Genomic DNA, 26745 nt, shown 5'->3' with positions numbered 1-26745 from the left:
TAAGACCAGCACATGGGGTTAGGATGTCAACACATGCATTTGGGGGACATAAACACTCTGGCTGTAGCTAATGGCCTCCTGTAAAACAGAATCATTGCTTGTGGCATCTCTCTCACAGTGGCAACTCAGGGAAAACCAAATCTCAGTTTGGGGGCCTGAAGAAGACTCCCAGAAGCAGGTACCTATGTACATCGGGCAGGTTCTGAAGCAAATGCTTTGAGCATCTCCTCCATGCTAGGTGGGGCTGCGGGGACCTAGGGGCATCGTGGACCTTATGGACAATGGCCCATTCCACCCTCTCAACCAGCATTGGTGGAAGTGGCTGCCACCCCCACCAGGATCAGAGGAGAGATGCCACTGAGACGTTAGGGACAGCTCAGTGTGCCGTACATCCCTGAAACACATTTTAGAAAGGTTATTCATGAGGAGTTTATAAAAACTTGGAGGATGCTTGTAACAGAGCATTAAGGGAAAGCAAGCAGAACAAAACAATGTGCAAAGAGCATGACATCAGGCCGGGCGTGGTGGCTCACGCCTATAATCCCAGCACTTTGGGAGACCAAGGCAGACGCATCACAAGGTCAGGAGTTCGAGGTCAGTCTGGCCAACATGGTGAAACCCCATCTCTACTAAAAATACAAAAACTAGCTGGGCGTGGTGGCACGTGCCTGTAATCCCAGCTACTTGGGAGGCTGAGGCAGGAGAATCACCTGAACCTGGGAGGCAGGGGTTGCAGTGAGTCAAGATCGTGCCACTGCCCTCCAGCCTTGGTGACAGAGCAAGATTTTGTCTCAAAAAAAAAAAAATATATATATATATATCAACTTAGGTTTTGGGAATGATGTTGATGATGCACATGCAAAGGGAGGAGCCAAAAAAGTTAACAACTGCTGGTACATGGGTAGTGGGGTTGTGGGTCATCTTAGATGGGACTGGAGGGAGAAGAGGAGAGGGGCCCAGGGCCCTGTAGGCTCAAAGAGGCTTGAAAGAAACCCCTCTGCCATCTGAACCAGGCCAGGATAGGGAACATCCTGGGACCTTACACTACTGGTGGAATAAGACATTAAAAATGGTCTAATACATTGATATAGCTCAAGAAGTTTTCTCTCTGCACCAACACATATATACACACACACATATACATATATAAACACAACACACACAAATGCAAATGTAAACCACACACATGTATACACACCCACACTCATTGTACTGTATATATATAAGTGTGTATAAAGTCCTCTTCCCACCCCACTTGGCCTCCCAAAGGTACACACCATACTGTAATTTTGCAGCAGTCCTTTATGATTAAATAAGCAAGTCCACATGCACCTGTCTGATTTTCCTGTTTTCACCAATAGCAGGCATTCTAAACATACCATTCTGCCTTCTTCATTCTTCACATCACAGCAGGACTGTGGCAGTTTATCACAGGTTGAGTCTCCTTTATCCAAAATGCTTGGCACCAGAAGTGTTTGGGATTCCTTTTTTTTTTTTTGGATTTTGAAATATTTGCATTATACTGGTTGAGTACCTGATATGGTTTGACTGTGTCCCCACCCAAATCTCATCTTGAATTGTAGCTCCCATAATCCCCACATGTCATGGGAGGGACCCGGTGGGAGGTAATTGAACCGTGGGGGCAGATTTTTCCCATGCTGTCCTCGAGATAGTAACTGAGTTCTCATGAGATCTGATGGTTTTATAAAGGGCAGTTCCCCTGCACACACTCTCTTGTCTGCCGCCATGTAAGACATGACTTTGCCCCTTCTTTGCCTTCTGCCATGATTGTGAAGCCTCCCAGCCAGGTGAAACTGTGAGTCCATTAAACCTCTTTTTCTTTATAAATTACCCAGTCTTGGGTATTTCTTCATGGCAATATAAAAAGGGATTAGTACAATATCCCAAATCCAAAAATCCCGAATCTGAAATCTGAAATGTTCCAATGGACATATCCTTTGAGCATCATGTGGGTACTCAAAAATTTCGGATTTTGGAGCATTTGGACTTCAGATTTTCCCAGATCTGGGATGCACCACCTGGACTAACATTTGGATCCCAGCAGTGGACCCTTCCATGACCCCTGCCTTGGCAAAAGTTGGGGGAGGCAGTTCCCTGGGCCTCCCTAGCACTCAGGCTGAGAAGAGGCCTCCCTGCACTCTTCTTCCTGCCAGGCCTCTGGAACTCAGTGAGGCAGGGCACAGGAGACTTGAGATTGGCCAGCCCCACCAACCCAGGGCAGTGGTGGTGCCCAGGCTTGTGCTGCTGTAGTGCTCTTGCCAGCCCTGGGGGGGCTGGGGCATCACCCAGAGGGGTCCCGGTTGGAGGCCGCCATGGGGTACTCAGAGCGTGCAGGGCTCCATGCGTTCTAGAAACTCCATGCATTACGGAAGGATAAAATATTTAAACCTATACAATATAAAATATTAACTTAATTATCGTAAATATTATATGCCCATTGCGTCTTTACTGAAGAGGAGGGAAAAAAAAAAAAAAGATGAACACTCTTAGCATGAGTACTCACGCATCGGTGAGGATGCGAGGTGGGGTGTTGGGAGTGAGTCTCCCCCGCAGCAGGAACTCAGCTCACATGCTTGGAGCTAAGCGGCTGGATGCCAGCAAGGATAGGAAATCGTCCATCTCCTCCTGGGCCACCCAGCCCCTTCTTCCTGCTCCTTCAGGAAGCCTACCCTGATCTCTTCCTCCTTCACCTGCCCAGGACTCTCTGGAAGTCCCTCCTTCACGTTTGGCCTTGAGGAGTTTGTTTTAGGTCCCCTGTGCCTCAGTCTCTGCCCCAGCAGCTGCAGAGCCCCTGGAGGGCAGGCACTGGGTCTTGCACTTCCCCTGGGCAGAGTCAGTTCAGGACATCTCTACTGAATGAATGAGTGTTCTCATCTGAGAACTAAAAATAAAATCCTAAGCCTCCCAAACCACTGAGTGGACCCACCCACCTCTTGGCCAAGGGAACCTCAGAGAAACCTTAAAAACTAAGTTCCTGCCCATGACAGGACAGGAGGTCGGAAGTGCCTCATTATACATACTCCCTTTTCCATTTAAACAGTAGACACAACTGACTAGCATTAATGCTAAAGTACAGACCATTGACAGAACAGACTCTGTGGTGATAAGATACCCAGGTAGAAACAGGACCTAAGGCTGTGCAGGCAAAGGTGAAGTCAGGCACCCCTACACTTAAAGAATCAACTAAGCTCTAACTGCCACAAGGCTTTTCTTTTTCTCCAGCAGCTAAACAACACTGGCCTCAAGATAAGCAATAGTAAAACACTTGCAGCTCCACCAGATAGTGACTAACTGAACCCCTGTTCCACCAGCCATAACTACAGCTTTGACTGGACAAGAGACTGATTTCAGTAACTTTCTCCTGATAAGACCACTGACCGTGGACTGGTTCTGGCTGGTTTACAGAGGCTGAGCACTGAGTGCCTTCATGTCCTTGCCTCACCTTTTAACGTACAGGACCTAACTGTAATGCATTTAAATATTAAGTCTCCACCCTAAAATGAACATGGAACATAAAGTGTATGTTTGTTTACTATGCGTGCATGCATTCCCCCTTCATGAATATTCATAGCTCCTCTCAGAACCTGTTGAATACATATTCTCAGCCAACCACTTCAGCAAAAAAGTGCTTGCTTTTGGTTTTCAACCAGTGGTTGCATTTCCCGCCTGCAGTTTGCGATCTCCTTCTTAAGAAATAAAGCTCTCCTTTCTAAATTAATCGATTGTGTGATTTTTCAGCTGACACATCTGTGGCCCTTCCATTGCCAAGGTCAGCATGAAGTGTACTTTATGGCAAACACATGTACAAATATTCCCTCCGATCATCCTCCCAACAACCCTGTCTTATAAGCGGGCAGGGTGATGATTTTCTCTTTTTTTTTTTCTTGCTCTGTCGCCCAGGCTGGAGTGCAATAGCATGATCTCAGCTCACTGCAACCTCCGCCTCCTGGGTTCAAGTGATTCTCCTGCCTCAGCCTCCCAAGTAGCTGGGATTACAGGCACATGCCACCACTCTGGGATAATTTTTTGTATTTTTAGTAGAGACGGGGTTTCAACATGTTGGGTAGGCTGGTCTTGAACTCCTGACCTTGTGATCCACCCAACTTGGCTTCCCAAAGTGCTGGGATTACAGGCGTGAGCCACTGCACCCAGCCAATTTTCTCATTTTACAGATGAGAAAATGAAGGCTTAGAGAAGATAGGTAGCAGGCTGAAAGACAACATTATCTTTCTAAGCTCAACTCCAGTGATCTTTGCTTACTTGTAACATTCCCTTATTTGCTCTTTGTGTCAGCATTTCCACCCTCAAATCATTCTTTTTTTTTTTTTTTTTTTTTAATAGAGCAATTGTCGCTCTGTCGCCCAGGCCGGAGTGCAGTGGCACGATCTCAGCTCATTACAACCTCTGCCTCCAGTTTCATGCGATTCTCCTGCCTCAGCCTCCTGAGTAGCTGGAGACTACAGGTGCATGCCACCAGACCTGGCTAACTTTTGTATTTTTTGGTGGAGACAGGGTTTCACCATGTTGACCAAGCTGGTCTTAAACTCTTAACCTCAAGTGACCTACCCACCTCGGCCTCCTAGAGTGCTGAGATTATAGGTGTGAGCCACTGTGCATGACCTCAAATCACTCTTAAAGATATTAAATATATCAATCTGATTTTCATTGTCCCAATAATGCCACAGGGGAGGATGGGCAGCTATCGCTATCCTGGCTCCTACTTCTTAGGGCCTGTGTGACTAGTTATAAAACTATTTTCTCTTTTAATCTTCCATTTCCTCTTCTATAAAACAGAGATAATGCTACTACTGACCTCCTAGAATTGTTGGGAGGGTTAAATTAAATAATGTGTGTATAGTGCTTAGTGTTGTGGACAGCTCAGAGAAGATGCTTGAGTCTAGCCATCATCATGAAAACTCCACAACACCAACCACATCAGGTCTTTCTCCTGTTCCTGTCTTTTTCCTGCTCCCTTCCTTATTGAATTTCCAGTCTCCACCACAGAGGCAGTGCACTGGTATGACTTGGGGGTTACCACAAGGAAAATGGAAGGAAGTAAACGTTTACTGTGTCTCATCACTTGTAAGTTAAAAAATAAAAGAAAAAGAAAAGAAACAATAGCCACAGCCATAGTAGGATGGCTGTTATCAAAATAACAGAAAATCCCAAGTGTCGTCAAGGATGCAGAGAAACTGGAACCCTTGTGCGCTGTTGTTGAGAGAATTTAAAATGGTGCAGCTGCTGTAGAAAACAGTATGCAGTCCCTCAAAAAAGTTAAACCAAGAATTACCATATAATCCAATCCCACCTCCAGGTATATACCCAAAAGAATTTAAAGCAGGGATTCAGGCTGGTCACTGTGGCTCACACCTGTAATCCCGGCACTTTGGGAGGTCGAGGTGGGTAGATTGCTTGGGGCCAGGGGTTTGAGACCAGCCTGATCAATATGGTGAAACCCCTGTCTCTACTAAAAATACAAAAATTAGCTGGGCATGGTGGCACGTCCCTGTAATCCCAGCTACTCAGGAGGCTGAGGCAGGAGAATTACTTGAATCTGGGAGACAGAGGTTGCAATGAGCCGAGATTGTACCACTGCACCCGAGCCTGGGCAACAGAGTGGGACTCTGTCTCAAAAGATGAAAAAGAAGGAAAACAGAGGAAAAGAAAAGAAGAAAGCAGGGACCCAAAGAGATATTTGTACCCTTTATATGAACATTATAATGTTTCTAGCAACATTATTCACAGTACCCAAAAGGTAGAAGTAACTCAAGTGTTCACCGGTGGATAAATGGATGGAGAAAATGTGGTTATTACATACAGCAGAATATTTTTCAGTTATAAAAAATAAGGAAATTCTGACACATGCTACAACATGATAAACCTTGAAGATGTTGTGCTAAGTGAAATAAGCCAGCTGCTTATTCACAATAGCCAAGACAAGGAATCAACTTAAGTGGCCATCCATGGATGAATAGACAAAGAAAATCTGGGACAGATAAAGATATAGATACACAGATAAATGTTTAATAGAGTCTTACTCATCCTTAAAAGATAATTAAATCCTGTTATTTGCAACGACATAGACGAACCTGGAGGACATTATGCTAAGTGAAATAAACCAGGCACAGAAAGACAAACACTGCATAATCTCACTTATGTGTGGAATCTAAACAACTCAAACTCATAGAAGCAGAGAGGAGGACGGTGAGTGCCAGGGGCTGGGGAGAAGGGAAATGGGGGGCGGGTGTTGGTCAAAGGGTACAAAGATTCAGTTCGGCAGGATGAAAGAGTTCTGGAGCTCTAACGCACAGCATGGTGACTATAGTTAATAACATATTGTCTACTTGAAATTTCCTAAGAGAATAGATCTTAAATATTCTCACAGCAAGAAAAAAATAACTATGCGAGGGGAAGCTACATTAATTAGCTTACTTGCAGTAATCATTTCACAAAGTATACACAGTGTATCAAAACATCTCATAGTACACCATTAATACATAATTTCTCATTGTCAACTATACCTCAATAAGCCGGGAGGGGAAGCAGAGTTCATTAAACCAGTTGAACACAAAAGATATGTTAAGAATATTTTATTTTTCAATTTTTCATCATGGACATCAAGTGGCTTTCATGGGTTCCAGGAACAGGCTGGTGATCCCACTGCTGTGTACATTTTTTGCTTTAATGCAAATATAGAACTACATTTCACATATGTCATTGGCCCATTTTCCACGAAAAAGAAACCAGTCACAAAAAGACAAATTCCACATGATTCCACATCTGTGAGGTCCCTAGAGGAGCCAGATTCATAGAGACAGAAAGTAGAATGAGGGTTGCCAGGGGCTGGGAAAAGGGAGCATGAGGAGTTGTTGTTTGATGGAGACAGAGCTTCAGTTTGGGAAGATGCAAGAGTTGTGCAGATGGATAGTGGTGATGGTTGCACAACAGTGCGAGTGTACTTAATGCCACCAAATGATATGTTTACAAATAGTTAAATGGTAAATTTAACAGATGTATTTTACCATAAAAAATTGGCCTTAACAACAGTGAACATGCGATTACTGAATCTCACTACATGATCCCAGGAACAGGCTCAGTGGATGACACTTCTTTCAGTTAATCTTTACAACCTTCTGACTGGTGTTCAAAGTCCCAGTTATACAGATGGGGATGCTAAACTTAGAGGAGTTACCTGCTTTGCCAAGAAAATTCTCAAACACAGACCTGTCAGCCTCCAGCGCCTGTGTTCTCCTGACTGCAACACTGAATAGCTCCACCTCTTCGGCAGCCCAGAGTGATGACAAGGGGACTCTCTGTATCCCTCGATCACACACCCTCCATGCTCAGTCATTGCAGCAGCCAGAAACCCACGTGTTCAGCTGGTAACGCTCAGCCCTGGGGAAGCCTAGCGCCTAGACACTATGGGGCTGAAATTCCGTATCTCACTGGCAGGTCAGCTCACACCATCAGCAAGTGGAATCCGGACCTTGTTTCTCAACATTCTTTGCCTGGAGTTCTGAAACATCAGGCTGTTTAGGGCAGATCACTCAGGAAGGAAGTTCAGGTCTCTGCACGGGGAGGGAAACTACTGCTTTCTGGAGGCCTTGCCTTCTCTCCCCGCCCCGCCCACCAGAGTCCCTGTGCTCCTTTGATGAAATGGTTTCAGACTTGCAGAAACGCATACTGAGGTCTCTTAATATGTATAGCAATACCAGACAGCAAGGACACCTGAGCGTGTGTCAAAAATACAGGCTCCTGGACCAACTCCTACGTGTCTGAGTGTCTCGGCGAAACCTGGAGATCTGTATTTTTAAAGCCTCCCCCGACAATTCGGATGAGCAGTGAGGTTGGAGAAGAGCTAGCCCAGGGGTCTCTACAAATGAAGGGAGCCCTGGAGGCTGAGTCCCCTTCCTGGGTGACTCTGGACTCCGCAGGCCTCTGGTCCACAGCGTTTGTGCTACCCCCTGTCCCGTGAAGCCCCAGACCTCCCGGTGGCTGATGCCTGGCACTGCCCCTGGCTCTGTGTGGTTCCGGGCCAGGCCTACAGCCTCTGCTCTGTCCTGTCGCTGGCCTCCCCCTCCTCAGCCCTGCCCCATGGCACTGTCCTGTCCACTCACTCCAGCCGGCCCCGCCTGTCCGTGAATGAAGCGGGCTTGGCTGGCTGCCCAGGTGCACAGCAGCCGAGGTGGCTGCAGTCTCTTATCAATGAGATCAACAGGGTGTCTGCTGAAGACGAGTCGGGACAAGATCCCGTGACTTGCCCTAGCTGGTATTCTGGAGGCCACCCTGCTGAAGTGGCTGGCCTTGGTGGCAAGAAGCTTTTCTGGGGGAGGAAAGGGCTCTGGGTTTTGGGTTGCTCAGCAGCCCACTGAAATGGATGCTCTGTTCGCCTTTGCGCTGCAGAGCAGCTAATCTTTGGAAAAGGCACTTGGGGTTCTAATGACTGGAAGCCACCCACTGGCTTAATGAAACCTGCTCTTGGCATCTCCGCTGCCTCTTTTAATTCTTGTTGGGGGAGCAGCCAAAACCTCTGTCTGTTCCCCCTTTTCTTAGGATATGACCCGGCAGGAGGGTTCAGAGCCCTTCCAGGCTGGGACTTTATTTGAGTCTGTTTGCGAACAGGTGGATGCCTGATGAAACACAGCCCCTGACCCGGAGCTGGCTGCTCCCTGCGCCTCTCTGCAGGGGGCTGCGGGAATTAGCCTCCTCCAAGGGCAGCTCTACGTGAAGACCTACCAAGACCTGAAGACCCTACCGACACCACCACGAGGGATTCTTTACTGAGGAGCCAGAGAGAGGGAAATGGATCAAGTCCCGGAGCAGGCTTGGCAGCGAGACCCATCCTGCAAGGAGGGCTGCCAAGGCTGGCTGAGGTGCCCACCTCCCCGCGGGCTGGCAGGGGGGACGCCAGTGTTAATGCTGGAAACACCTGGCTGATAAAAACCAAAAACAGTCTCTCAGTGATGGGTGAGAAAGAAGAAGAAGAAAAAAGTTAACCAAATCTATTGGGAAGAATTTTTCTAGTCTTTTTCTACTTAGCTTTAAAAGGCCTTCAAGAGTCACCGAGGGGCAAACAGGGCATACACACGGCCAGGAGAGAAAGCCTGTGTCTACTGCAGGGAGGCCAGAATGACATCTCCCCCTTCTGTGCATCAATTTACCATTGCAAAATATAGCGTCCATTGCCTTTCCCGGGCCCCGTGTGAGGAAATCATATCGCTGTAACCACAGAGATCTCGCATTTCCACTACGAGTTGCTCCCTGGCCTTGAGCAACACGCTGCAGTCCTCAGGGTTTTCACTTGCACAACAGAAACATTTACAAGGGAGTATCAGGAATGGATTCCCATCCTACTCCCAGGGCCGGTGCTGTCGTGGCTAGCACCCATCTACCATGTACTCTATGAGACAGGCAGATTCAGTGAAGCTGGCTGAGTAACAGAGACAAGTGTGCCAGATACAGGGAGGGGCGATGTAACTGTGACAGGATTCAAGAATATGGCCAACATCAGCTATCGTTGAGATCGCGGCTGATCTCAGCAATCGTGGTGTCCACATTAAGTCCTGGTTGGAGCGAGTCACTTCGTCCCTCCAAGCCACGATCTCCTCATCAGTGTAAAATAAGGGGGTGGGCCTGGATGATGATCTCGGAGATCCCTTCCAGCTCCGACAGTCTACAACTCTATGAAGAACAATGAGAAAAAGACAAGTTTGTTGACGGAAACATTTTTAGGTCCCCAGCCAAATCCAAGGGACAGAAAAGGGAGAAAAGACAGGGAAACAGAAGGGAGAAAGAGCTTTCATTTTATTTAAAAAAAAAAAAAAAAGGAACCTGACTTGATATCCCAGAAAAGCTATGACGAAAGAGAAGAGAAATTACTAGGGAAGAAAAGAACGCTTGTGGATATTTTTCTTTCAAAGAGAAGAGCTGTTTGGTAGAGAATGGCTTCCCTTTTCTACCACCACATCCACCAGCCACTCGCTCACATACCCCCTGCCTGTTCTTCCCTCTTGTCCCCACAGACGGATGACCATGTCCCCAGAACTACTGACCCCATTCCTCAACACCTATCCCCCATTCCCCAGTGCTGCTCCCCAGTCCTCCCTGCACCACCCACTCTTCTCTCTGTGGGTCACTCTCATCCTCAGAATAACAGCCCAGATATTTCAAAAATGAAACATCCTCTGACCTCACATCTCCTCCAGCTACGGCCCTTAATTCTCTGTTTCTCCTTGGACCAGAACGTCTCAAAGAAACTACCAGTATTCACTAGCAGCCCCTGCCAGTCTCTCATTCTTGCCAAAAAGTCACCAAAGCCCTTAGTCCTCCCAAGTCTGATGTCCAGCTCTCAGCAGCCCTCTCCCTTGGCCTTGTTGTAGCATTTAATTCAGTGTATCACCCCTCATCTGCGGGACTCCTTTCTTCCCTTGGGTTCCAGACACTTCTTCTTCCTGGTTTCCTTCTAGCTCACTGTTCCCCGATCACCCTCGTGGCTCCCCCACCTCCTGTCCTCCAGGTGCGGCAAGCTCAGACCTCTGCAGCTGCCTGTCTCTCCAGTCTCCCCCTCGGTACTCTCCTACCGACCATGGCTTTTAACATTATCCAGACACTGATGACTCCCAGACTGACATCTCCAAGCCCTACACTTCCCCAAGGGTGTTTTGCAGGCACCTCCAACTTTCCAAATTCAAAACTGAACTCCTAAGTTTTCCCCTCCAGGCCTGTTCTTCCTTCGGGCTTCCCCAGCAGAGTAAAGGACACCACATTATCCGGTTGCTCGAGCCAAAAAAATAAGGCAAATCTTTGGCTCCTCTTTTCCTCACACCCCATGCCTGATCCTTCTTGCCCCACCTGCAGAATGTATGTCTGCACCCCCCAGCTTCTCCCTTCTCATCTCCTTGGCTGCTACTACCTGACTCAATTCACGAGTCGCTTTTCCCCACTGCCTCCACCCTACACAGCAGCCAGAATGAAGGACTTGAGGTTGAAATAAGACTGCAGCCCTCCAGTGCTGAAAGCCCTCCAATAGCTTAGCCTTTTTTTTTTTTTGTTTCTTCTAAAAACAAACAAACAAAAAAAACGGGATACACGTGCAGAACGTGCAGGTTTGTTACATAGATATGCGTGTGCCCCGGTGGTGTGCTGCACCTGTTGATTCGTCCTCTAAGTGCCGTCCCCTCAACAGCTTAGTCTTACACTTCAGCATAAAATCCAATGTTCTTTCCACCGCCTGCCTCTCTGTCCCCTTCCCCAGACCCCTCACCCCCTCTGCTCCAACCAAACGGGTTTTCCTGCTGCTCCTTCCACTCTCCAAGCAGGTTGCCACCCCAGGCAAGCTGTGCTTGCCGTCTCCTGCTTGGAACGCTTCTGGGATCTGACGTGCTCCTTCCCACCACCGAGGTCTCTGCTCAAGGATAGCAGCTCAGAGAGGCCTCCCTTGACTCCCGAATCTAAAACAACACCCCCATCCCTTAAGGCACCATCTGTCCCCCTGCTCTTGTTTCCCAGAGCACTTGTCATCTGAAATGAAAATTTCTCTTTTGTTTGTTTATGGCCATCCCCATGAAAATGCAAACTCGAAGACAGGAAATTTGTGTGTCCAGTTCCCTGTGGAGTCTCCAGGACTGACACTGGCTGCTGTCTGGCATGCAGATGGCGCGAGGTAAGGCTCTGTTGAATGGGTGAGTCGGTGAAGGGATGGGTGTTCTGAGGGCGGGAGCATCTCCTTCAGCCCGGTTCCTGGACGTGAGGCTCTGGCTGTCTGGCCTGCGGGGGAGCCCACAGCCCAGTTCTCTCTCCCCCTGGTTTTCTCTCCCCATTGCCCGCACCTTGAGTTAAAGCTGGTGTCCTCTCCTGTCTTCCCCACCCCCACCCTGACCCCTGCTTCCAGTTGGAATGGCCTTGCCCACCGGGAGTGAGCCCAGAGCAGCACACTCCGGGAAAGCTTGGGGACCTCTGGAGGGCTCATCAGGATTCCTCTGCTGCCTGCCCTCCTCCCACTCCCGCACCCCTAGCAGGGGCTAAAGTCTCCTAGGCTTCCTGGCCACCTGCAGAAAAGCCTTCTGGGCTGTCGGGCATCTGCATCGCTGAAGCCCCGACCTGTGCTGCGCGTCTCGGATGTTTGGTCACAGCGCTGAGGGGCTGTCAGGGGTGCCAGAGAGCACCGCGTGGGGCCCAGCCTAGGTGAGAGGGGCTGAAGCCCACCTGACCCCCCAACACTGTGCACCCAGGGTGGAGCCAATGCTTCCCAAGGGACCGCAGGCTTCCTTGTGAGCCCCCGCAGACACTGCACAGGAGCAGCAGCCTGAGATCCGCTACTAGGCTGCCATGTGCCATCATGGAGGAATCACTTCCTCATCCAGGCCTCAGGCAACTTGCCACTTAAAAAACATAGATGGCAAGGGCTAGGGCCAAGGTGCTTATTTTATTTCCAAATTCTCTAAAGTCTCTGCATTAAGCAACCCCAAGGTCTTCAGCCCAGCATGCTTAACCCTCTCCCGTGAGTGGCCTGACTCCCCTGCTGTCAGGGTAAACTCATCAAGCACAGCAGAGATCAATCCCAGGTCCCCCTGGCACTAATTAGAAAGAAAGCTGGCTCCCAGGGAGCTGCATCTCTTCCCCATTCCCAGACAGAGGAGGTAATGAATGATTCATGGCGGGAGCATGGGTGGCATCCCTGCAGGTCTTGGTCACCAGCTCCCAGCAGGTGCTGCCCCTCCTGCACCCCCTTCCTGACTCTGGCTCCCGGAAACAGATGAGCTCTGATTGACTGGCAGTGCTGGAATTTATCAATGGCTTGTTCTCTCTGGAACCAGCTTTCATTGATCAAATCTCCTTCTAGTTCTCTGTTCCTGAGAATTCCCACAGGGACCAAGATTCACTTGTGCTGTCTTGTGGATAAAAATAAAAACATTCCCCAGTCGACACGACTTCACTTTTTGCCATTCCTTCTCTCCAGCAAACATCCCCCCCATGCCACCTAAGCAGGGAAGAGAAGGGGAGATATTACCTAGGTCTTTCCACACTCTAGAATTTGATGATTTTAACATGTGTACACGGAGTTTTCAGCCATGCACAAACATGCTTTCTGAAGGGAACATGTGAAAATGCAAAGAACTGCTGAACCAATGTGCTACAAAGACAGAACTGGAGTGGATGTTTTTCCTTCTTTATATTTCCTCTAACATTATGTGATAACACTGTTTTGTGTGAAATAAAATATGGTAGGAATGCTGGGTGGGGAATCAAAGGGTGAAAGTTCCAAGCATGCACTGTCATGGTTGCTGGCAGGTGTCATTGCGAGTGGTTAAATGAAGTTAGAGGTTTGAGAGAATTGCATGCAAGTGGAGCCATATCCCCCTCCCTCTTCTGGAAATGGCCATTGTTCCAAAGCAAGCCACATCAGGGCAGCAAGTGCTGAGCAGGACCAGAGGTGGAAGGAGAGAGCGCACAGTAAGTTTGTCCTAACTACTAACCCTCCTCTGATGACCACTAGAAGCTGCAAGGCCTGAAGCCTGACTCACAGACTATGTGCACTGTACAAGAAATCCATCCATGTACCGGTGTTCAAGTTGCACACTGCCCAAATATGCAATGTCCTGGGGAGGGGTGCCATTTACATTGTAGATCAACTTATCTGAGAGTGCATGGGTGGGCACAGAGTCCTGCAGTAGCAGTGAAGAGCTACATAAATCCACCTGGCAATGTTATAAGCATACACGCATGCCTGCCTCATGGGGCCCTATCCCAGCCATGCTCTGGGAGGGACCTGCAGTCACTTCTCCTTCCTGCCAGCCCTTTAGGAAACCCAATTCCTGCCCCCATTGAGGGAACAACCCAGAACAGTTGCCTATCCTTGGTGGTGGGTGGGAAGGAGGAAGGAAGTGTGGGTGGACAGGGTGTGATATTGCTGGCATGTGTGAGGGTCCCAGGGCGGGGGCTGCCAGGGTGGTGCTCACTGGGGCCCTGGGAGCTCCTGGGAGGAGGAGAGCCAGCACACCTCATACAGGTGTCCAGGTCACACTAAGGTGAGCCACCCAAGGAAGAGGCCCTTTCCTAATTCATGCAAAGGCCCTGTGGGCTAGTGGAGGCATGGGCTGGGGCCAATCCTGTCTTCTCTGCAGAAGGGGAATGTCAAAACACAGCCAGAGGGGGCTGTAGACAAGCAGATGGCCACACCCAGAGGCTTTGCTTGGATGTTTGTGGGAGAAGGTATTAAAGAAAAAATTATTCCTGACACTTATTAAAATGGTAAGGCTGACTTTATTCAGGGGGACTGCCACCCAGGTATAGGGACTACTACCCTGGGGTTTTCCGGGAAGTGGGAGAGATTGGGCTCAACTCTGATGACAACAAAGACACGTAGAGATTCACAGTCCAGAAGCAGCCTGGGGTGGATGGATGGCTATCACTAAGAGGAAACGCGGAGGCTGGGGGGTTCTTGCTGCAGGCAGGCCAAGGAAATAAGATCCCTAGGGTGGGGGAGGAGGCATCTGATCAGATATCAAGGGCGGGGGATTTTCACTAAAATCCTGACCCAGCAGGATTCTTGCTAAAACTGGAGTCAGCAGGCCAAGGCCAGAGCCCAAGGTCGGGGCCTTGAGGGCTCAGGGGAGCCTGCCTAGAGGCAGGTCAAGGGGTGTCTTTGAGGAGGCTCCTGGGTCTAGGGGAGCCACAGGCCTCCCTCGGCCCTGCAGGGAGCAGCATGGGGTCCCGCCCGCCCCGCCTCACAGCACAGCAGCCCCACTGGGGAGTCTGGCCGCTGCCCCCTAATCCACGCCCCAGGACAGCTCTGTCTGACAAATAACAGGTTTGGTGCTCGAGGTGACGGCATGGACGGGGGACTCTTGGATTCACCTAGGACTTTGCTTGCACAGGGCACATGGGGCTTTACAGAATGACCTGCACAGCTTTATGGTGACCTCCCCTGGTAGAGGCAGCACAGCGGGGCCGTGGAGTCCATTGCACAGGGAGGAAAGCCATGGGGTGGCGGGTGGGCAAGAAGCCCTGGCCTGGGGACCCTGGATCACAGTTCTGGTCACACAACCTCCTCGTAAAACCTGATTTCCTTCATGTCCCCGCTGCATACACTTTGTGTTCCAGGCAAACTAACTTCAAGTAGCAACAACAGGAAGCCTGTCTGAAGGCCCCCTCCCCTGCTTCCGAGCCTGTGCAGCCCTTGGGTCCCGACTCCTCTCCCGCCCCACTTCTCACCGGCGCCCCCTGCGGGATGCCCCATAGGAGGCCACGGATGACATCCCAGCTCCTCCTGGACCCAGTGCTGCTGGGGCTGGGGAGCTTCCTCCTCTAGGAGCGCTAGATGAGAGCCTTCCGGAGGCGTCCTGCCACGCTCCTGAGACTCTGGGAGGCAGAAGCAAGCTGAGCCTGATTACTATTCCCAGGGGATTGCCGCCTGCTTTTTATTTATGCGTTTACTGGGAAGCTCTTTATTTACATTGCTGTAATTTACATTTCCCACAAGTGCCTTCCTTTCCCATCTCCTTCCCTTCTCCACATTGCTAAACGTGGGTTCCCCAGTTGCTCCTGAACGCCGGCAGCGCACAGGCTCTTCTGAGGACTCCTGGGTAAACATCCCCCGTGTTCACCCGGAAAGTGTCAAAAGGGTGGGCAGACATTTCTGTGCACATAGCAGGCTCTTGGCACTTGGTTTGGAGATGTTCAGCTACCCGAAATGCAAATCCTTGAAGAGCACCATCCCCATAAATGCACCTCTGGCTGTCTGAGCCCAGCTTCCCTGGAACTGGGGAAGGGCAGGTCACTGGGGCCACTGCGTTCTGGAACGTCAGCAGTCTATGGAGGCAGCCACACAAGTGCAGCAATTAATGTCGCCATTGATTTAGGTGAAGTCTGAAGGGTGCTCGTACTCTTTGCAACGCCACCACCTTTTCTTCAATGGGAGAGGGAGCCATGAACCCTTTTCCATGTCTTGCAGTCTTGGTGCATCTGCCTTCCTGCCCCTCCCGTCTTCTCAGGCTCCAGCCAGGGGATCAGCTGGGAGTTTGCAACTCTCTTTGCCCCTTTCAAGCCTCTAGTCTCACCCTTCAGGCCTCTAGTCTTACTTCTCCCAGTCCAGGCTAAGAAACCTGCAGGCAAGGTGGATTCTACCCCCACATTGGTGCCCACCAGCCCAGGTCTGACGCCTTGTCCTTGGCTGCCTGGAGCCCACTGTGCCCTTTCTTACTGCCAGGGTGCTCCCTCCTGCCTGGCTGCACTCCCTGCAATCTGCGTACAAGGTGCAGCCATGTCACCATCTTGAAGCACAGCCCAAATCACATCCTTACTCAAAAGCTGTTCTTGACGCCCCTAGACCCAATCTAAGCACAAAACATTTTCCTATTTCTCTCCCTCTCTTCATGGATCCTATTTGTCACCCCAACTAAAGAATAAGGAATAACATCAATTACTCTATAAGGAGACCCCATACTCCACACTGCCTGCTTTGTCTCTGTCACACTTGTCACTGTCTAACTCACTAGATACCTTATTTATTTCTGGTATTCTCTGTCTCCCTCCCCCGCTAGAATGTAAGCTTGCATGAGAGGGCTTTTTGTCTGTTTTGTTCACTGCTTTGAAATAAACAGGGCCTGGCACAAAGGAGAGGCTCAAAAATCACCTTTCAAATGAATGAATGAACAAATGGACGAGAAGTGACATTTATCCAGTGGTCCCAGTGTTCTGTCCTCGTCACATGCATCATCTTGGCTCATCCTCAGGACAACACGCTGAGGTAAGTGCTTTGCCCTTGTTTCACACATGTGAGGAAGTCCCATGAATTCCCAAGGTCACAGAGGCTGGGCGGGTGTAGTTTTGTTCAGCAGGAGTCCCTGCGTTGGGTGGAATGAAGGAAGGACCCAGGCTCCATTGGCGACCGTGTCCAAGCTTGGTCTGACGTCACCTTCGTCACCGTCTGTTCCTGTCCTCACCTTCAATGCCCACCTATCAAACCTCACCTCCTCCACAATGCTCTTCCTGACCCCTTCAGTGGGGCCTTGGGCTTTTTTTTTAAACCTTTTATTACATTCCCACCTACTTCCTACTACTAAATGAGGAGTTCCTGAGGACACAATGCACAGACATGAATCACAGCACTGAGCACCTGCTACATCTTATAAACACTGAAGGTGTAAGGAGTGCTTGTTAAATGAAGGAAGAGAAAGAAAACAGCTTGAAAATCATTGTGTCTGTCTCTTGTCATATGTCTGTGGCACATGTGCTGCCTTTAACTCTAAATGACCACCTTCATCCCCAACTGATTTTATTCCCAGGAACTATTCTAGAATATTCGAGGACTAAATATCGGACTGTGTCTCCCCCATTTGAGTTGTGTTCTGCCAGCACCCCGTGTGACCCATGTGGGAGGGGGCGGTATCTTTAAGTGGGAATGGGTGAATTTTTAAGCAGGGAGGGAGAGTGAATCTCCTGCAACATTTTTTCTTATTTTGAAAGGAATGTAATTGTGGAAGACAGTGTGGCGATTCCTCAAAGATCTAGTACCAGAAATACCATTTGACCCAGCAATCCCATTACTGGGTATATACCCAAAGGATTATAAATCATTCTACTATAAAGACACATGCACACGTATGTTTATTGCAGAACTATTTACAACAGCAAAGGCTATTTGCTATGTAAATGAACCAACCCAAATGCCCATCAGTGATAGACTGGATAAAGAAAATGTGGCACATATATACCATGGAATACTATGCAGCCATAAAAAAGAATGAGTTCTTGTCCTTTGCAGGAACATGGATGAAGCTGGAAGCCATCATTCTCAGCAAACTAACACAGGAACAGAAAACCAAACACCGCATGTTCTCACTCATAAGTGGGAGCTGAACAATGAGAACACATGGACACCGGGAGGGGAACATCACACACCGGGGCCTGTCGTGGGCTGGGGGGCAAGGCGAGGTAGAGCATTAGGACAAATACCTAATGCATGCGGGGCTTGAAACCCAGATGGCGGGTTGACAGGTGCAGTAAACCACCACGGCGCATGTATACCTATGTAACAAACCTGCATGTTCTGCACATGTATCCCAGAACTTAAAGTAAAATTTTTTAAAAAAGAAAGGAATGTATAGTCACTGTGGGATATTTAGAAAACGCGAAGGTGTACACAAGAAAACACAAATGCACATTGTTCTTAATCTGTACAACTTCGCGGCCAGGTGGGTGGAATTATCCCCGCTTTACAGAGGAGGAAACTGAAGCTCAGAGAGCTGAAGTAGCGGCCCCAAGCCCTTGGGCCAGTAAGCGGGACAGGACCAGGCTCTCACCCAGCTGTGCCTGAATCCAAGCCCAAGGCCTCCTATCCAGACGAAGAGCTTTTCAGGCCCAGCATCCCAGAGCCTGGATCCACGGCGTGGCGGCCAGGGTTTCGAGGGCTCTCGCGGTTTGGGCGCTCTGCCCCTGCGCTCCCCAAGCTGCGACCCCCTGCGCGGGCCAGCGTCGTGTAGGCCGGGCCCAGCGCGGTCCTGGCGCCTCAGAAATCTTTGTTGAGCGAATGAATGAAGGAACGAATGACGGAAGTAAACGGAATGAGCACCCCGGAGGCTCTGGCTAGCGTTTTCCCTCTCCAACCCCCAGCGAACCAGAGCCGGGCTGGCGCCCGAAGGGAGTCCCCGGCCGAGGGCACCGCGCAGCTCCGCGTCCCCGCGCCGGCGCCGAGAGGGAGGCCCCGCCCGACAGGCAGCTGCGGAGCCATCTGCTGCGCGGGCGGCGCCGCTCCAGTGTTTGTTTACAACCCGGCCCGGCGCGCGACAAGAGCTCGGCTCCTCTTCCAGGCGCGCGGCGGTGCCAGTGGAGGGGGAGCGGGGCGCTGGGGGCGCGGGGCGGGACAGGAGCGGGGGCCGCGGGGCGGGACAGGCGCGGCTCTGCTCCCCGGCTCCCCGGCCGGCGCCCCTCGGACCCCACCCCGCGGCTCCCTCTCACCCCCTCTAACCCCCTGCGCGACCCCGCTGGAGCGCGGTCCACGGGGACAAGAGCATTTCCAGGATCGAGGAGTGTTCAGGATGAAGGGAGGTGGCGCGCAGGGTGGCACCTAAAAAACAGCGCTCCTGCAGTGTCCCTGAAGGTGACAGGATGGGTGTTAGGCATTTCACAAAATCTCAAAGTCCAATAGCTCGCCCAACTCAGGGGATTCCCCTTTTTGACAGTGGCCAGATACAGGCAATAAGATCTGGTTTAAAATTCATTCCAGGGAATAATAATTCCATTTTTTTAAAGCATTCTGATGTAAGTGCACTTCTGGTGTTACCATTTTTACCGCCACTCCCCACAGCAGCCACAAGCTCAGGGTTGGATCAGAGCTTGGGGAGGGTGGCAGGCAGAGATAAAGAGAACCCCACGTTCTGGGCTTAGGGGTGCTAGCAGGTAAAGGGAAGTGACATCTGGACAGTGACTAATAGCCAGACTTTGGTGAGACAGCTAGTGTGGGGAGGAGACAGCCAGCAGCAGGGCTTTCCCCTCCCCCCTCCCCCCTGCCTCCATGCCTCCACCTCTCCAGGCCTCCCCGCCTCCAGCCTGCACTGCAGACCTTCCCTAGACCATGCTAAACCTAGAGCCCCTGCCTCCTCCGCTGCCCCGCAGTGCCTTGATGGTGCCACCTGCCAGGAACTAGGGATGCTCGCTGTACTCCCAGAGGGACACTTGTGGGAGATCCTGACCTGATCCTCGGATGCCCAGGGACTTGTTTCTACATGATTATTGGTCTGTTTGGGTTTTTCTCCTGCATACAAGGGACTAAGAGGTTACAAAGTCCTGACAAAGAGGAGGTTACACTTCCCGCACACAAAGGAGCTCGCAATCTAGAAGGGGAAGACAGGGAAGACAAAGTGGACAGGAATCACCGTTATTCAACGCCTGCCTACTATGTGCCAAGTGCTGAGTTTGGTGTTTCTCTGGCAATTCATCCAATAAATACTTATTACATCCGGTCCTGCACTGGGCTCTGTGGATGCAGCAGAGAACAAGTCTTGTAGATGAGGAGAGACAAAATAATTCCAACGACAGCATGTGTGCCATAAGGGAAATACCTCTTTTAATCATGTACAAACCCTGATGAGGGGTAAATATTCTTATCCCCATTTTACAGATAATGGCTCAACAAGGAGAAACAAGTTGCCCGAGATCTCCAAGACAGGGTTTGGAGCCAGGTCTAAAGCCTGTATTCTGAAGGCAACATCCACCTAGCGGTGAGGGTTGGAGATGGCCCGTCTGCCAGCTCTGGAAGAAACAGCCGGGACACTGCACCATGAATGGCAAAGGTTCCTTGCTGGGGCTAAATTAGAATAGATATCCACTTGGAGAATGCTGTTTTCAAAATTCTGAATCAGCTGGGTGTGGTGGCTCACACCTGTAATCTCAGCACTTTGGGAGGCCCAGGTGAGAGGATTGCTTGAGACTCAGAAGTTTGAGACCAGCCTGGGCAACATGGCAAAACCCTATCTCTACAAAAAGATACAAAAATTAGCCGGGCATGAGGGTGTGCACCTGTAGTCCCAGCTACTGTGGAGGCTGAGGTGGGAGGATCCCTGAACCTGTGGAGGCTGAGGATGCAGTGAGTTGTGATCATGTCACTTCATGCCAGTCAGGGTGACGGAGTGAGACCCCGTCTTAAAAAAAAAAAAAAAAAAATTTCTGAACCAGTAAAAATGGGAACAGACACTGTGACTAGGAGCCACCATCTGACAATCCCATTTGGCAGAAGCACAGGCCTGTCTGGGTGAGTCTCCCTCATGCACACCCCTTCATTCATTCATTCATTCATTCAACATGCCCTGAGAGACCGCCCTGGCCTGGTGGGAGGGCATGTCCCTGGGGCTGTGGAAGTACAGAGGAAAGAGAATTAAACATCCATTCCCCTCTTCCAGGAGTAGAAGCCCAGGGCGAGGCTAGCCCATTAAACCTACTTGGCCCAAAGAAGGAGAAGAAGGAAGGGGGCTGGGCAGAAGAAAAGGCAGGAGGGCAGCCATCGGTGACAGTGCGAGGACATCACTGGAGGCTGTTAAAATGAGTCTGTGTGTTTGGGTCAGGCAAGGACGTGGCCAGCATCAGCTGCTGCTGCTCTTAGCTTCCCTGCCTGTGTCCCTCGGCTGGCCCTGCTCCTCCCTCCAAAGAGAAGGCAAGAATTCTAACAGGGTGAAACCAGGACAGTGACTGGCTCATACATCCAGGGGAAAATGATCTGAAAGCACGACATTCCATGGGACAGACAGGACAGGAAAACCAGGATGCTCAGAGAAACCAGACCTGACAGCAGACAGCAAATAATATCCCATCCGGAAGTATGACAGGAGAAGAGGAGAAGCTGCACACATCGGCCCATCCTGCCCTGGGCTAGGCTGTGCCCAGGCACTGGGGGAAGTGGACCATGGAGAGCAACACAAACTATCACCTGCCAGGACGCCTGGGAGCCAAGGCCAGAGGGTGGGGAGGAGCTGCAGGCTTCTCAAAAGACCCAGGGGACCAACTGTGACATGTGATCTATAAGCCAAATACTTATAAATGGAATCAGATCTCCTCCTAGGTTGATGCCTTTATTTGTATGTTCCTTCATTTAACCCCAGCTCTCCTTATCCCCCTAGTAAGATCTTATAAATCAAATGCTCACACACCAATACATCCAGCTCCATGAGGTCAGGAGGTATTTTATTAACACCATCTCTCCTCTACGTGCCTGGTCCAGCAAAGACCCAGGCAAAATGGGGGCTGATTGGCTGATTAAATGCACTAGCGAGGGAGAGCTTCTAGTTAAAACAATTTATCTAGATCTTTTAAAAGCAAAGAATCCCACAATAGTAAACATAATTACTCTTTAACGTGATCTGGTTTTCAGCTGGAGTTTCATCTATTTTATGGAACAAACTCTTTTTTAAATACTGTGACATAAACAGCTAGGTACTTATGGAAACTGTTCTCTCTTTTCCCTGGGCACAGAGCCAGCCCCACCTCCCAGCCTCCTTGGCAATCAGCATGGCCGTGCGCCTGAGTTCTAGCCAATGGGAGGTGAGTGGAAGTGGGTGTCCCTTCCAGACCTCGTACTGAAATTCTCCCACAGGTAATTCTCTATTCCCTTTCCTCATACATTGGCTAGAAGTGAAGGACTCCAGAGCCCCTGGAGATGGAGAATGGAGGAGCCTGGATTCTTGAATCCTCACATGGAATGCCAGCCACAAATTGGCATTTGGACTCCTACATGGACAAGGAATAAATTTAAATCCTATTAAGGCTGGGTGTAGTGGCTCATGGCTGTAATCCTAGTGCCATAAGAGACCAAAGCAGGAAGATCACTTGAGGCCAGGAGTTCAAAACCAGCCTGGACAACATAAGTGAGACCCCGTCTCTACCTAAATAAATAAATAAATAAACATAAAATAAGATTAGCTGGTCTTCAGAGGGACAGAACTAATAAAGAAAAATAAATCAAAGTTTAAAAAATGCAAACAAAGAACAAAAAGGAAAGTAAAAAAAAAGATCCCACAAAACAAAATTAACCAGGTGTGGTGGTGTGAACCTGTGGTCCTAGCTACTTGGGAGGCTGAGGTGGGAGCATCACGTGCATCCAGGAGTTGGATGCTGCACTGAGCTATGATCTCACCATCTCACCTCTGCATTATTCCTCCCCGGCTCCCCAGGTGACAGATCAATGCCCTGTCTCAAAAAAAAAAAAAGTCCTATTATGCTACTGAGATTATGTTATGGCATTGATCTATTATTATAGCACCCAGCATTAGTCCAGCACAAACACTTATATGCATCACATGGCCGGCAAGCCTGGCTTGGGTAGCGGAGGTATTGGTAAGGGTTACATTTTAATATATGGCGAGAGGCCGATGCCAGGAACATCCATGGGGATAAAGAGTTCTGAGAATTCCTGATATGCTTGGCTCAGCAAAATTTTTTGGAATCCCCCCATTCTCTTTCCCACCTGCAACTTGCACCTGGCCACAGATACTCTCCATTTGCTGTTCATCAAGCCTCCCCATAGTGGCTACTCGACGCGGGGATTTAACTGATGGCCCCAGAATGCATCTCTTTCTCTTTGAACTTTTTCCTCAAGCTAATAATTTCCTTTAATCTTCTGAACTTGCCATCGGGTCTGACAAAAAGCTTACTGAGTGCCTTGTTCTGCCTCTATTTCATACAACCTTCTGAAGTTCTGTTTTATATCAACATCCATCAATCCTTCCGTTTCTACTGCATTTGGGTTCTATCTCTTTCATGCATCACTTCCCCGTGTTGCTTTCCTGCATCCTCCAGTCTCACTCTGCTCTGCCCCATTTCCTGTTTCTTTTCCAATAAATGGTTTCCTTCATCTTTCATGCATTTCCTCCCTTCCCAGTGCTCCAACCACAACCCCACTTATTTTCTGAGACACACTCCTCCCCATTAATCTTTCAGCTAGCAAAGAGAGGCTAAAGCTTTCCTTTCCATTCTTGTCCCTCTCTGCCTTAGTTAATTAGAGCCTTGTGAATAACAAACTAAATCTGTTTAACTGGCTGTTTCATCCTGACTCTTCTACCCCTCGTGGTCATGGGCCATCATCTGATCACATAATTCCTAATCTGTTATCATGCCAAGAAGGAAGGAAGCCCCCCACATCTTAAAAGAAAGGAAGCAGAATAATTTATAGAAAGAAATAAAGTGCTTAGTCAAAAGCATACTGCAAGAATTGTCACTGACTTGTTCTCAGCTTTTCCCTCATTAAACTTTTCATTTTCTGCCATCTGTCAAATATAAATCAACTTCTGTTAAGTTTCCTTAGACATTTCAAATACTTTCATACTCTATTCTTTCATTCTCTTTTCCCTCCAGGTATTTATAATTATTCCAGTTCCAAAAGGAATTGTGATCGTTCACAACAGAAGGCACATAAATAATAAAAATAACTTGTAACGTGAAAGAATGTGAGCCACTATAGGAAATGGCAAGGTCCATGAATCTATGTATCCCAGGTTAAGGATACTTATTGTCACTGGGCACAAAAATGAACCCTGAGGTAAGTGCAAATAGCGTTAAAGACAAAGCAAAAAGGAAAGCAGAAGAAGTGACAAAGACCTCAATGGTTAGAACTAGAAAGCAAACGGTACATGTCTGTACTCTTTGTTACTCTTGTAGAAAGTCTTTGAACTACTTTAAAAATATTTCTTTACATCCTGCCTATTTGCTAAAAGGATATGACACAGCATAAAATTTAAAAAATCATTATTGTAAAAATAAAGACAAGACATGCTAAATGGGATATGTGCGTGGAAGGAAGACTGATTATAACTTTCTTTTAAAAGGTTAGACTCATGGTAATGAACACAGTTGAGTACAGACTTTAGCTCTGAGCTCCCCAGGACCCATGGCAAAGAAGGAAACACAAGATTATGGAGCTGAATTTTTTCTAACCGCAGTTACATGATAGTCACTTCGTAACTATGAACTATGAGAGGAAGTTGTCTTATGGGTCTTGTCAGTTCCCTTATTCTTTAGAAAAACTCTCCAGGGGTTCTATCATGTAATCTTCAAAATCCTTGGCCAGCTCCACCATTCAGTGGCTTCATCATATGACCCAGCTCTCTGCCTGCACTGAGGACATTACTTTATCCTTGGATGCAACGTTTCCCAGGCATTTAGGTTCTGTGGCCATGATGAGCACCATATCAGCCACACCAACTGCAGTCTCATCTACTTATTTTTTTTTCTTTCACTCTATTTGCATTTTTACTTAATAATTTTTTTTTTTTTCCTGGGAAATCCCTGCTTTGGGAGACTAATAGCCTCGAGAACGTTTGTATTCTTTCCTGGCTTGTGAACAACTTACTCCTTCCTCGCATTCCACCTGAACTCCATCATTCCCTCCAAGCCTGGCTAAAGTCCCGTCTCTTCCGTGGAGCCTTTTCCTGATAACTCAGCCTGGGAGTTGGAATATCCTCCGCTGAGCCCAGGGCTGGCTCCTGCCTTCCTACTGCACAGCAGCTGTCCTCAAATAGGCAGTGGCATTTTTCCCTAGCAACTGAGCACATCGTAGGTGCCCCATAAACACGGCAACGTGGCAGGGCGAAGCAATGGATGTGTGCCCACAGTACCTGGGTTCCTGGGTAAGTCACTCTTCAAGCTTTAGTTTAGCCAGCTATAAAATGGCAAAGGGGCTGGGGAAGAGGGGGTTCTGTATTTTCTGAAGTCCCTGCCATCTTGAAGTCCCACCTTCTTTGGCATCCCCCAAATGCACCCTGACTTTGGTGTTTTCCGTTGCTTCAGTTTTCCTTCCAGGGAATTGCACCCATGGGTTCTTTAGCAATCAGCAGCTCTTCTTATCTCTAAGACAGCCTTCCCTGTGCCTTGCCTCTGCCCAAGGCAGGCACATCCCAGAGTCCTGGACAACCTTCTCACCCCCTCTCTCCTGTCAAACTGATCTGGTCTCTGCCTGTTCGAAACAGACTATTTTTAGCCTTCATTTCTGTCTCCTCAATTTTTCTGCCTCCCACCATTTCTATTGCACCTTCAGGAATACAGTGACATTTCTGTCCCTGGTGAAACATTTAGTCTGTTCTTGATTTTGGACATAAGCCACCAAGTCCTGGACTGTACAATGACAGAGCTGCTCCATTCTAGTTGTGGCTGTGCCTCCTGGCAGGCTCTGCACCTTTGTGGACGTGGCTTAACCACTCTGAGCCTTGGTTTTCACCTTTATCCAATAGAGACGGCACCCACCCAGGATGACTCAAAGTTAGCAATCAATTAAGACAGCCCCAATCCCACAGTCTGCTTGACCACCTCACGAGCCCAGTCCTGAGGAAAGCTTTTCCTCCAAAGCACATGGACAGTACTTTAGAATTTACAAATCACATTCTCATAAGCTGTTCTTTGAGACATTGCAATCATTGTGGCCATTTTCTAGATGAGGCAGCTGAGGCTCAAGCAGCTCACCCAGGACGTGCATCCAGGTCTTCAGAAACCAGACCTCACGCTCCCTACCCGCAACAGGCTGGGGGAAAACTCGGGAGGCCCACCTGAGCGACAGGTGTCCACACACAGTGGTCCCCAGAACCCACGCTCCTATCCCCCCACACTGAGGGATACGTGGGCCACTGCCACCTCACCACAAGGGCTCGCTCCCACTGCATAGTGCGAGATGGGTCTGCAGAGGTGCATGTGGAAGCCTCATGGGGGTGGTGCTGTGAAGAGGCAGAAACAAAACCTGAGGGCAGGATGAGTGAGGCCACAGGGCTGTGCGACACTGCTTCATCTTGCCTGTAAGCTGTGGCTTAGGGAGCAGACAGTTTTGGAGAGATGTCACCCAGGCTGGCGGGGAGGGGAGAATGTCTGACGTGGGCATCTGAGTCATTCTGACTGAGGAGGAGGAGGTGGCTCTGACTCTCCCAGCAGGGGCAAGGGCAAGAGCCTGGGGCGGCAGCTTGAGGTCCTAAAATAAACCTGCACATTTGGCTTGAGCTTGCATCCTCTGTGGATTCCCTTGCCTCCTGGACACCTGGAGCAGCCGCTGTGGCAGCCTGGGCAGAGCACCCCACCTGGGTGATCTCGACCCAGGCACTTCTCCTCTGAGCATCAAAGTCCCATTTGAACATCAAAAGGGTTGAACTGGACCATTGCTGAGGTCTTTTTCAGCCTTAACATTCTAGGATTCTAAATTAGTAAAATATTTTGGTGGTTACTGACTATGTCTGACAGTGAAATATTATTTATCTTAGC

The 26745-nt window shown here is 49.2% G+C and overlaps 1 protein-coding gene and 1 long non-coding RNA gene across 2 annotated transcripts in view; both read right to left on the bottom strand.

Annotated features, from left to right (window-relative positions):
* XKR6 (XK related 6) overlaps positions 1 to 26745 on the bottom strand; it is a 302573-nt gene that overhangs the window by 140129 nt on the left and 135699 nt on the right. The window lies entirely within an intron of this gene.
* Positions 21847 to 26285, bottom strand: LOC101175956. Its single transcript, XR_178218.3, has 2 exons — positions 26046 to 26285; positions 21847 to 22239 (listed from the first exon to the last, which is right to left on the bottom strand). It is a non-coding gene; the product is annotated as an uncharacterized LOC101175956 (long non-coding RNA).

This window comes from Nomascus leucogenys, chromosome 4 (genome assembly GCF_006542625.1).
Source record: "Nomascus leucogenys isolate Asia chromosome 4, Asia_NLE_v1, whole genome shotgun sequence".
Lineage (NCBI taxonomy): Eukaryota > Metazoa > Chordata > Mammalia > Primates > Hylobatidae > Nomascus > Nomascus leucogenys.
This window is presented reverse-complemented; position numbering and strand designations above follow the sequence as displayed.